The sequence below is a fragment of the Notamacropus eugenii genome, chromosome X (assembly GCF_028372415.1).
Source record: "Notamacropus eugenii isolate mMacEug1 chromosome X, mMacEug1.pri_v2, whole genome shotgun sequence".
In the NCBI taxonomy this organism is placed as follows: domain Eukaryota; kingdom Metazoa; phylum Chordata; class Mammalia; order Diprotodontia; family Macropodidae; genus Notamacropus; species Notamacropus eugenii.
The window spans coordinates 65,261,959-65,271,740 of NC_092879.1; the positions used below are offsets into that span (position 1 = coordinate 65,261,959).

Consider the following 9,782-nt stretch of genomic DNA (forward strand, 5'->3'; position numbering starts at 1 on the left):
TGCGGTTCTTCTGTCTTCAAACATCTTGACAAGGAGTATGAGAAGATGACCGTGATGCTGAAGGTACCTGACCTCAAGAACATGAGGACCAGGGTTTTGCCACCTCCATCTACATGCATGCCCATGTCTGACAGCCACAAGAAAACAGCCCCAATAACAAAGAAGGTGGAGGGCGAGGAGAAGAAGATGGAGAAGGTGGAGGAGGACACTAAGGAGGGGGAGCAGAAATTGCAGGAAAAGGAGGAGGAAGAGGAACGTGTTCTCTCTCTACATGGAATGTACCATCTGTTAACCTATCCTTCCTAGAACAATGATATAATTAAAGCTAATCAAATAAGAAAAAAGTTCTGTTATACCTGTCTTTGGGGGGTGTGTGTGTGGGGGGGGGGGGGAATCTGGCCAAGTACTCGGGTGCTTCTTGAGTCACAGGTTGTCTCCTCTACAGTCTTTGTTCAAGGATCACTTTACTGGGTTGGTGTTGGAACCTCAGGTTGGGAACCCCTGCTGTGAAGCATGAATTTCCTCAGCCTTTTGTGTGGCAGATTCCTCTTCTCTTCCCCTAGGTCTGGATTTCATTCCATTCTGGCTGCTTTGATGCATTCCATGTCTACACTGGAACTGTCTGGAGCCAACACACAGTCTACAGAGATTTGTGGTGCGCCTGCTGCAGCTCATCTTGACTCCCATCCCCACTGTGAGGGACTGGATTTCACAGAGCTTGTTTGGTGGTGGTGGGGAGACGCAGGTGTAGTACTCAGAGTTTTCCTTAGTTTATTTACTGTGAAATTCTTTCGAGTTCTTATCACTAGTCTTACCTCTTTAGAAATGATTCCTAATGAAATTCAGCACTCTCAGTTGCACAGAAATGTTTAATTTTAATGATCAGGGTGACAAATATCCAGTCTCCTGGGCATGAGAAGTTGTTACTGCACCAGCTTGGGGATGGATCTGACCTTGGCTGCCCAAACTTTGCCCAAGTGTTGATGGGTACATATATGTGAATAACCTGTGATGCGCTCCGTGTTCAGAAGTCTGAGTGTGAAACGTAACTGGATATGTCCTCAGATGTTGCCTGAGACACAGAGAATCAAGGATGACAGAAATAGAAAGCAAGTGACAGTCAGGCTATGAAGAACTCTTACCCTGGGCAAGTTAACCTTTGTGCTGTATGGACTAACTCTAACTTTAGATTCATCGCCTTTTGTTCCAAGGTATACTTAGCAGGGAACTGGCCATTCCACAGATGCCCCCTCTAACCCAGGTGACTTTTCTGAGTAACCACCATGTGCCCAGATCAATTTCTCTGGGGTTCCCTCACCAGAGCCCCTTGGAGGACATCCTGTTGTGGCTGCTGGCACCTTGGATGTTTCCTGTGTCCCCCTTACTGGGCAATCAGGCTCACTACTTATGTATAGTTGAGCAGAACGCTTCCGTGGTGGTTCACCTATAGGCCCTGACATAGGATCAGTGGCCCTGCATCCAAAGACTCTCTGGACGTATTTTTTTAACCACTTTGTTCCTGGGTTGGGTTTGCTTTTGAACATTCTTCTCTGTTTAGCTGAGGAGGTTATTTGGGGGATTCTGACCTAGTAGTCACGTCCCTCTTAGACCAGGGGCTGTCTGTTGGCCAGTCATTGTGCATGGATCACTACAGCAGGTTGCTGCTGGGCCCTAGGGTAGGACCCCCTGCTGTGAAACATCACTTCCCTCTTATCGTTTTGTGTTGAAGATTCCTCTTCTGTTTGCCTGGGTCTGGATTTCAGGTCATTCAGGCCCCTCTGCTGCTTTCCATGTATACACTTGATCTGGCTGACTGGCCATGTGTGGATAGATTTCTGGGGTGCCTCCCTAGAACCTGCAGCACAGGATAGAAATGCTTAGCTTTGCTTTTGTGGCCTCTGTAGCCTGCCTTTATACTATCTTTCCAGCCTAAAGCCCCACTCGTCTCCTTCAGGGATTATGTGCTTCTGCCTTACTGCGCAGTTCTTTGTTCTTCCTGCCATCCTGTGCCTGCCCTTGGTTTTTGACCAATATTCCCTGAAAGCTTCCTTCTTCCTTCAAGCCTTGACTTGACCCAGCCAAGCCTTTCTGGCCCAGGCGCTACCATTTGTGTGATTCCTTTCCCAATCTTTTCCCCAACTTCCAGCCCAGACACAGAAATCTGTCTCAGGTAGACATCCCTCTCCCATAATCAGCTCCTCTTGCTCATGGCTCTCTGAGTCCTTTGCCTGGAATTCAGATTAAATCCCATCCAAAGAAGCTTGGGAGATTCTGAACCATCTTTCAGGTTTTTCTCAATGGGATCTGGTAGGCCTTAGCAAAACAACAAAGTTTAAAAGTTGTTGGATATACCTCCTACAGGAAAGTTTGCTTTATTAAAAATCATTATATATCATCACAGTGCAGTGGACAAAATTCTGGACTTGTGGAACCAGGGGACCTGGGTGTGAATTGGGCCTCCCTTAGTAGCTGTGTCACCCTGGGCAAGTCATTTAACCTCTGTGCCTGCATTTTCTCCTGTGAGGAGTTTAATGGCCTGTGCTGTCCCTTCCCAGCTCCACACCTGTGATCCTAGGACTGTGATGCTGTTTCCACAGGGCATTTGGGGGCTTCCCTCCCCCAAGCACACCCTTGAGTCATTTTTTTCCTCTCTCTTTTTTAAAACAATTAATGTTTAAAAATTTCCCTGCCATTTAAAAGCCATTTATGAAGGCTGGCAGAGCTGAGCCAGTGGTGATAGAGGGTAGTGCCTGGCCAGGCTAACAGCTTGGCCAGCAGACTCCCTCCCGCATGACCTTTTGTGGTCCCTGGTGACCTCTTTGCTGTTGCAAAGGACCGCGGTCCTGGTTCACTGGCATGCCCTCACCACCCCATAGGGGTGTGATGTGTTATTCATACACTTACTGAACATTTGTGCCCCTCTGGTATACCATAGAGTATGCACATCTGAAGCTGTCCATTGCAAGAGAATCATCTAAGCGGGACCCTTGTAACAAAAAAGGACAGAGAACAATTAAATATGAAAGCAGATTCTTCTCTAGTTATGTAGAATCTTAAGGCAACTTGGATACACATCTCTCAGCAGAAGTGCTGTTTAGGGAACTTCATTTAAAGTATAGTCAAAATGCTGATCCTGATTAGCCCTTAAGTGTACATTTCATTGTACAGAAAGCTACATTGTAACATTTTCTCAACATTCACAGAGCAGCTGTCAATTACCTTGCAGTCTTTGTGCAGACTGAAGAAGTGGTGTATTATTTGCAGAAAGCGCTCTTGCCCAAGGCTTTTGAGCTTTACTATAGCGATTCTAACATGCCCAGTGATTGGTAATTAGAAATGTTACTTTCACTGAAAGGGTCCTGAGATTTCAATTACTTTTAACCAACATGGGCACATTAAACTTTCTTTTGGGTTTATCAGCTGTTTCTCTTGTGCACAGGTAATAAGTGAATTAAAAATGATTTCTGAGCCACTAGTTTCCAAAGAGTTTTGGTAGTCCTATAAGAATAGGTGAGCATTCCGCTTTTCAGAAGCTCAGAGAGGAGACATTTTGGAGGAAAACTGCCTCCAAATTGGACCAGGATTGTACCTGGTAACCAAACATCTGTATGAATTGAAATGGATATTGGGTAATGTAGAAATTTACAGAGAAAAGATAAAGAACTCTTCCAACTATGCAGTAAGCCCGTTGGGCTTCTCTTTCTACAGCCTTTCTTCTAGAGAAATCCTATGTGGCTAATTCTCAGACTGTTGGGTGGTACATTCCTCTAGGAGCAATTCAAAGATGACCTAGAACTTAGCCATGTATTTGATTGCCTGGTCCAGTATTCACTTAGGTCAGTTTGTTTCCCTTGTGTACAGTTTTAAAAAACTGAAAGGTGTTCAAGTAACATGAGCGCAGACTGATATTTCAAGGGAAATACTGAATTTCAGTTCTGTTACTTCTGTAACTGCGTGCCTCAGACATGGTTGTGGAGGCCATATTGCCCCCCTAATCTGTTCAGACACTGTTCCTTGGCAAGAATAATGTGCAGTACACAGGCACAAGGAGTGTAAGTTGAGTTCCCATGATATTCACGTCTGCTCTTTCTGCCTTGTTCCTCAATCTGGTTAAGTGCCAACTTCGGTACTAGTCAATGGGAAAGGTGGTGTTCAGTTGTGGGAAAGCATCATAGCCAATTGGATAATTTATTATCGAGAAAATTACAATAAATCTCTAGCTTTTATACTTAAAAAAACAAATCATTCTATATCATGAGAGGGAGTATAGTGTAGTGTATAAAATTCTGGATTTGGGGAGTCAGGGGACCTGCGTTTGAATTGAGCCTCCCTTGGTAGCTGTGTCACCCTGGGCAAGTCACCTCTCTAAACTCTGTGCTGCAGTTTCCTCCTCTGTTGAGTTTAAGGGCCTGTGATGTCCCTTCCCAGCTCCACATTTGTGGTCCTGTGGAAACAACATCACGGTCATAGGATCAGACCCTTGAGTCATGACTTTCCCCCCCCTCTCTTTTCTTTCAGCGATTAGTATGAAAATAAATTCTCCCAAAATTTAAAAGGCTTTTATAAACACTGACAGAGCTGAATCACTGGTGATAGAGGGTAAGCCCTGGCCAGGTGAACAGCTTGGCCAGCAGCAGCTGCTCTCCCGGTTACAAGGTCTGATCCCTGTGACTCCCCTGGGACAGACCCCCTTCCCCTCCCCCCACCCTGTGTTCCCCTCTACCTCTCCATTGGCCCTTTTCTGTCCTCCCCAGTCTGGCCCTGGTCTTTAGCTACCCACCTCTGAATGCTCTACGCACTCCCTCCTTGTTAGTTCCGCCACCTCCTTGCCCACATGGATCACTTGTGAGAGCTCCTTCTTCCTCTGCACAGGTCCAGGAGGCCCTCTGTCCCCGGGCCTAGCTTGCCCTGTGGCTCTGACTAGGGGGCCCTCTGTCAGAATTCTTCTGGAATCAATGGGATGTTCCATTGGCACCCCTCCCCCACAATGCTCCACTGCACACTCTGTTCGGTTCTGTGACTGGGGTGAGCTGTGGCTCTCCCTCTCTCTCTCTCCTCATCGTTCCCCTTTGCGCCTGCTCAGCCCCGGACATGGCAGGACAACAAAGCAGGGAGGGCCTGCGGCATATGGCCAAGGCCATCCAACACACACACGTCGGGCTGTTGAGATGGAAGCCAGACTATGGCAAGGCTGCTAGCGAATATGCACAGGCTGCCTTAGCCTTCTGCAGAGCTAAGAGGGTGGAGAAGGCCACAGAAGCCTTCCTCAAGGAAGCCGAGTCCCACGAGAAAAACCAAGTGCCCCTCCGTGCCGCCATGGCCTACGAGCAAGCCGGCCTGTACCTGAGCACGTCCGACCACGTGGAGGATGCCGCTGAAGCCGTGAAGCAGGCTATCTCCTGGTACCTGGAGTGTGGAGAGGTAGACATCGCAGCCTGGACCTTAAGGCGCTTCAGCCACCTGCTGGAGAGCCACATCCCGCACCACGTGGTGTATCTCTACCAGCAGGCATCCCAGCTCCTTGAAGGGGATGACCGTTTCCTGCTGGCCCTGGACTTCACTGGCCGAGCCTCCAAGGTGCTGGTGAGGCACAAGAACTACAGGGACGCTGCGATGTCCCTAGGCCAGGAGAAACACTTGTGTATGAAGGTAGCGCGCTTCTCTTTGGGCCGCCAGAGAGCCCTGTTGGAGTGTCTAGCCCATCTGTGTGACCTGGATTTCCCTGCAGCCTCCAAGTGCCTGAAGGAAACTTGTGTCTGTTTTCCAACTTTCCCATTCAGCGGCGAGTATGGTTTGTTGGTAACTTTGATGACTTGCTATCAAGACCGGGACCAAGATGCAGTGGACCTGATCTGCGGCTGTCCTCTCTTCCGTCACCTCGACAACGAGTACAAGAAGATGATGAAAATGCTGAAGGTACCTGACGTCGAGGACTTGTGATTCCTTCAACAATGAACTGATTAAAGCTAGTTAGTTAAAAAAATAAAAGCTAGTTAGTTAAAAAAAATAAAAGTTCTACTATACCTGCCATGTGTGTTAGCGTGCTTTCTCCCATCATGCCTATTCTCAACCTCTTTCCTTGAAACGTGCATGGAAGCCTTTGGCTTCCTCTGCTTTCCCACTGTCCATCCTGTCCCGTCCTTCCAGAGTAGATGCGTTCCTTCCATGATTAAATATTTTCCCTTGACGGATTGGTAATTCCCTGCTCAAAGTGATGGGTTCCAGTGGAAAGCCATCAATTAGGTTACTCTCTGCTTTCCCACCCCCATTCCCCTCTTTGTCCCCTTTCCCCATGATCCTCAGGACCTACTTCCTACATTCGTAGACATTTGGCTGCCCAGACCCCTCAGGATGAGATTTTAGAACACCGAAAACTGCTGAGACTTTCTTCCTGCCTCTCCCACGCTTACCCTTCTAAGACATTCTGCCAGAACTTGAAGTCTACACATGACTTAGCCTTTTCCCTGGAAAATGGAACTGGACTTCATTCAGTCAGCTTGCGCTTGAGGCTCAGGTGTGGGGTAAGGAACAGGATCAGTTGTCAATCTGTGTGGGACTTGAGCAGGTCCACCCAGTCTGCTCCCCCCATTTTACATAGGAGGTAGCCCTGGGGCCCAAGGAAGTTAGTTTGCTCAGGAACCCACTGGGGAAAGGCCACAGGGAACAGGGACAGGCAGGATGGGCCCTCTGGGTCTTCTGATTCCAAATACAATGAAGAAGTGAAACCAAGGTGGTGAGGAAATGGGAGCAGACATGAGAGAAAGACATGAGACCAGGGAGGCATGGAACACCACTGACATGGTGATGTAAGCTTTGCCTAACCTCGCCCAGAGGGGACAGAAGTGCCTTGTGCAGGAAGAATCTAGCATCTTTCAGACCCAGCCCTGTCCTGCTCTTCTCTCTGTACACGTGGACTTTCTTGTTGAGTGTTCTGACACTTCTTCTCACTGGGATTAAGGGGATTCTGGTTTGAGATGCTATTGTCAGTAAGAACTGGGGGAATATTAAAGGTCACCAGGACATCATTCCATAGATGTGACAGGATATGTTCCGTGGTCCATGGCAGGGCCCCCTGCTGTGATGACTCGCTCTAAGTTGAGGGCTTTGTTTCATTTTCATAATCTGGCTCTCTATGGCGTGCCTAGCTGCGAATGGGCCCTTCCACCAATACTCCCTCTACCTCAAGAGATTATCCCAGTCACCACAATGTGCTTGGATCAATTTCCGTGGTGTTCCCTCCTAAGAGGCCCTTGGAGGGCCTCCTGCTGTGCCTCCTGCTGTGCCTGCTGGCACATTGGACAATTTACTGGACACTCAGGCCCAGTACTTATGTTCAGCTGAGCAGAACACTTCCTCTGCGTTCCGCCTATAGGCTGTGACATAACATCAGTGTTCCTCCAACGAAGGTCTGTCTGGGCTCACTTTTTAGACCAATTTGTTCCTGGATTGGATTTGTATTTTTTTACCATTCTTCTCTTTTTCCCTGGGAAGTTCATGTGGGAGATTTTGACCAAGTACTCGGGTCCTTCTTGTACGGTCTACTCTCCAGTTATTGTTCACAGATCACTACAGTGGGGTGGTCCTGGAACCTAGGTTAGGAACCCCTGCTATGAATCCTTAATTTCTTCTGACCTTTTGTCCTGCAGATTCCTCTTCTGTTTCCTGGATCTGGATTTCAGGCCATTCTGGACCCTACACTCCTTGCAGTGTCTACACTGGAACTGTGCAGGGACAACAAGCAGTCTGAGGAAAGATTTCTGGGGTATCTCCTAGAGTTCACCCTTAGCCCCACTGTGAGAGATATCATTCTGTGTGGATTTGGACAACCTGTTCCCTTTTCTTGACCCTGGACATACTTCAGGGAAATTTTAGCCTACCTCCACCTATGGTTTTCATTATTGTGTTTTATGTGTTCTACAAATTCTTGGCAGGTGCAACTTTAGGATTCTGGCCCATATCACACCGTAGGCCCCCCTGAGGTGAAGGCCTGACCCAGGCATTGGACTTTCTATAAGATTATCTTCCTCTATACCAGGGTCTCCATTTCAGGAGCTATGAGGTGACTTGCTGCTTTTCCTCTAGACTGATGGATTGCCTTTGGACCATGTGTATTCATTTTAAATTCTTCTTGGTTCATTCTGCTGTCCAAGGAGCTGGTTCACTGAATGCTTCTGCTTGGGCTTTCCTGTTGCTCTCTTTGACTCATTTTCGCTAGGCAGCTGATTAATGGGATTCTGGTTGAGATCCTATTGTTTGTCAGGACTGAAGGAATATTGAAGGTCACAAGAACAACTTTTTGCAGATATGAGGGAATCTGTTCAGTACTCTGTGCTGTGATGCCATGGTGACAGCCAGATCGAAGTTGAGGGATTTTTTTCATATTCATTCTCTTTTGCTCTATCACAAAATTTGCTGGCTTTTGGCCCATCCACAGATGTTCCCTGCAGCCTAGAAGGTTTTCTCAGAAACCACCATGTGCCCAGATTACTTTCTGTGGGGTTCTCTCCACAAAGCCCTTTGGAGGGCCTCCTGCTGAGACACCTGGTACCCTGCAAGGTTCCTGGGTCCCCCATAAGGGGCACTGAGGATCGTTGCTTCCATTCACTTGAGAAGAACACTTCCTCTGTATTCCACCTGTAGCCGAAGACATACCATCAGTGTCCCTCCGTCTATATCTCTGGGCTCCTTTTGTGTTAACCCATTTGTTCCTGGGTTGGGTTCCTTTTCGCTGAGGAGTTCATTTGTTGAATTCTGGCCAAGTACTGGGGTCCCTCTTGAAGCAGGGGCTTTCTTATGTGCAGTCAGCGCTGCTGGATCACTACAGTGCTTTGCTAGTAGAACTTGGGTTGAGAGCCCTTGCTGTGATGCTGAATTTCCTCTTAGCCTTTTGTGCTGCAAGTTCCTCTTCTCTTTTGCCTGAGTCTGGATTTCAGGCCATTCAGGCCCCTCTCCTGCTTTCCATGTCTACAGTGGAACTGTCCAGACCCTCCAGAAAAAGGAGCAGGGCAGGCTGCAGGTGAGTCTGGAACCCACCAAGGCCAATGGTGACTTGTCCATCTCCATCCTGCCTAGCAGTAGTGTCCCCAGGACACAGAACTTCCTGGAGATGGCTGTAGCTATCCACCCTGGGCAGAGACTCCCCCAGTATCAGAATCCAGGCCATGCTCCTGAGCTTCACTGAGTAGACCAGTGTCATTCACCCCTAGGGGATGTAAGAAAGCCTCTAAAGGCTGGGTTTGAAGGCAGCACGAGGAAGAAGAAAGCTAATCTGTCATGCTTATGCCAGCCCCAGCTCAGCAAATGAAGAAGAACCTGTTTTACCATCTTGATAGTCTTCTACATCTCTGGTACATCCCTCTATAGTCAGACCATGTTATAAAATTACATCACATGACATGGCCCCAAGATTTCACAGAGCTTGTTTGGGGGGAGAGACAGAGAATAGTACTCAAGAGTTTTCCTTAGATTATTTGTTGTGAAATCCTTTTGAGTTGTTCTCTCTAGTCTGACCTCTTGAGAAATGTTAGCTAAGGAAATTCAGCACTCTCAGTACCACAGAAATGCTTAATTTTAATAATCAGTGTGACAAAGATCTCATCTCCTCAGCATGAGAAATTGTAGCTGCACTGGCTTGGGGATGGGTCTGACCTTGGCTGCCAAACTTTGCCCACTTTTTCATGGTGCATATGTGCCAGTATTCCCTGTGATACTCTCCATGTTCAGAAGTTGGAGTGTGCAAATTAGCTTGGTAAATCCTAGAATGTTGTCTGGGACACAGAGAA

The 9,782-nt window shown here is 47.7% G+C and overlaps 1 long non-coding RNA gene and 1 pseudogene across 3 annotated transcripts; one reads left to right on the forward strand and one right to left on the reverse strand.

The window, feature by feature from the left end:
* Positions 1-830: 830 nt before the first annotated feature.
* On the reverse strand, positions 831-4,950 carry LOC140515463 (uncharacterized). 3 transcript variants are annotated; one of them, XR_011971036.1, is made up of 5 exons: positions 4,781-4,950; positions 4,362-4,444; positions 2,905-2,986; positions 1,319-1,855; positions 831-1,072 (listed from the first exon to the last, which is right to left on the reverse strand). It is a non-coding gene; the product is annotated as an uncharacterized lncRNA (long non-coding RNA). The 3 variants fall into 3 exon arrangements; XR_011971037.1 differs by having other exon boundaries at positions 832-1,072; positions 1,587-1,855; positions 4,781-4,948; XR_011971035.1 differs by having other exon boundaries at positions 831-1,855; positions 4,781-4,948.
* Positions 4,951-5,091: 141 nt separating this feature from the next.
* LOC140516346 (gamma-soluble NSF attachment protein pseudogene) lies at positions 5,092-5,940 on the forward strand (annotated as a pseudogene).
* Positions 5,941-9,782: the final 3,842 nt, after the last annotated feature.